Source organism: Limulus polyphemus, unplaced genomic scaffold (genome assembly GCF_000517525.1).
Source record: "Limulus polyphemus unplaced genomic scaffold, Limulus_polyphemus-2.1.2 Scaffold7326, whole genome shotgun sequence".
In the NCBI taxonomy this organism is placed as follows: domain Eukaryota; kingdom Metazoa; phylum Arthropoda; class Merostomata; order Xiphosura; family Limulidae; genus Limulus; species Limulus polyphemus.
In genome coordinates, this window is record NW_013672936.1 from 36,057 (window position 1) to 38,814 (window position 2,758).

The following is a 2,758-nucleotide window of genomic DNA, read 5'->3' on the forward strand; positions in this document are numbered from 1 at the left end:
ATCCAAAGTATAATTTAACTACTAAATTTAAAGTATCATTTAGCTCTGGTTTCACATCATTGAATTGCTAAAGTTCTAGAACTAGAAGCTAAAAGGTCAATGAGAAAAAATGAACTAAAAAAGAGTATTATAAATGTAAATTAGACTCAACACCGATCGACCAAGGCAAAATTACAACTTTGAACTTAATCAATGTGTTAAAGTACTACCGTTTAATGAAAATGAAGTTTATATATATTTTCAACATTTTAAGATGGTTAACCAAACAATGGAATGGCCCATCGAAATATGGTCATTATTACTACAAAGTGTTTTAACTGGTAAAGATTAAGAAACTTATGCCACTCTCTCTTTAGAAGACAGTATGAATTACGATAAGGTTAAAGCAGCTATTCTCAAAGCACACGAGTTAGAACCAGAGGCGTATCGACAAAAGTTTCGAGGTTATCACAAACAAAATAATCAAATTTATTTGGAATTTGCCCACGAAAAAGAGGTTTATTTGATCGATCCTGTAATTTTGAGCATATTGGCAACAGTTTCGACAAACTAAGACAATTATGTCTAATTAAGGAATTTAAACATTGTGCACGTGACGCCTTCAGAACTTACTTGGATGAAAAGAAAGGTGAAACACTACAGGAAGCAGCCGCTCTTTGATTACACTTTAACACATAAAACCACTTTTCATAAAAAGAAATTACTATAATCTCAACAAATATAACATCTGTTCAATTCACTAAAGTTGAGGAACCTTCTAAAAACTCCAGTTCCTCTAGTTCGAAATCTTCTGACAGTCAGGATAAAACTTCTTTAAAACAATCAAGGCCTGTCTGCCGTTTTTGTAAAAAAGGACTGGCCATGTTATGTCCAATTGTTGGTGTTTGAAAAAGAAAACCGGTGCGTTTGTGTCCACACATGGACGTAGTTTCACCAGATCACCCGATGTTGTTGATTTGGCCACTGTTATAAAGGCTGATCTAATCAGGGAGGAATTTAGACCTTTTGGTTCTATGTCTTTGACAAATGACACTGGCAATCCCATACCCATACGTATTCTACGTGATACTGGGGCGATTCAATCATTGTTGTTAGAAGGTATATTAGGTATACTAAAACTTTTTAGTATTTACCGGAGTGAGACTTGTCTATCTCGTGAGATATATAGTTTTATATATTGTTATTTAAGTACAAATACACTAGGCTATCTACTGTGTCCTCCGCGGTTCATCGATTTTAGCGTTGTAAATCTATAGACTTACCGCTGTCCCATTGGGGGGGGGCAGAAATAATGATACAAAATAGTAAATTTCTCAAATTCTCATATCCACCTGTAAGTCCGTAAACTTACCGTTAACCCATCGTGGTACTCTGACATAAATAGATCTTTTTCACTGTTTATGCTATTTCATGAAAGTGAACTAGGAATGTATTTTGGTGGAAAGAATATTTATTGATGCCCTTTATGTAATGCCAGATTTTTCGCAATCCTCGTTATGATATGAAATTTCGAAAATATATCTATAGACCGTGGGCCAACAAGATACTAGAAGCTGAGACATGTTAAAAGTTACCATCATGCTGGATGTATGGAAACTTGTAACAGTTTTAACATGTGTCTCGTAGCTACAATGCTCACTAAAGAACAAAAGATAAAACTATTACTAGAAACCAAGGAGTGGTACAAGAAACATGAAATTTTATACTTGTGATGTAATTATACTTGAGCAATATAAATCTTCCTCTCCGTGGCCATAATAAAACAGGGTCCTAACCAACAGTGAAGTCTTTCTTACAGCTATTTAGCTTACTATATCAAAGCTAATCTCCATGTATACCCTGGCTAAATCTCAAATTAATATTATTCTCGCCAATGATGAGATAGTTCGTATGTGACGTTAAAAGTGAAATAGATTAATATGACTCTACTGGGAAAGAAAAACACATTACCCTAACACAGTAGTAAAATAACTAAAACAACTATTAGTAAGCACTGATAAGTTTATTATAAAAACATTGTACATGTTTTGATGGTACATTGATCTATCTTATTCGGGTATTCCGTTGTTAGTTTCAGAACTTGAAACTATGAAAATGAGTAAATGTTCAACCCACATTTTGCAACAGCCGAAAAAACAGCACAGAGTACTTACGTTACATAAGCAGAACATCATACTAGTCAGTACTAACATTACTTATTCAGTCTCACAGTAGAAAAGAAGGAAGTACTGATGTTAGCGACTCAAAACCTTGCACTATAAAAGCTAACTGTATTGATGTTACTTGGTCAGAACCTTACACTATAATATCAGGCAATATTGACGTTACTTATTCAGAACCTTCTACTAGAACAGCATGCAGTACATACGTTACATACGCAGAACCTCATAATAAAATAGCATGCAATATTAATGTTACTTACTCAGAACCTCGCATAAGAACAGATAGCAGTACTGATGTTATTAACTAAACACTTTGCACTACAACAGCAACCAGCACTGCTGTTACTTACTCAAAACTATGCACTACAAACAGCAGGCACTACAGATGTTACTTATCTAGAACCTCGCACTACAACAGCATACAGTACTGACGTTACATACGCAAAACATCAGATAGTACTGACGTTACATATACATAACCTTGCATTAAAACAGCTGGCACTAAACATATTACTTAACCAGAATCTTGCACTAGAACAGCAGATAGTACTGATGTTACATATAACGAACGTTCCACTAGTACGGTAAGCAGTATT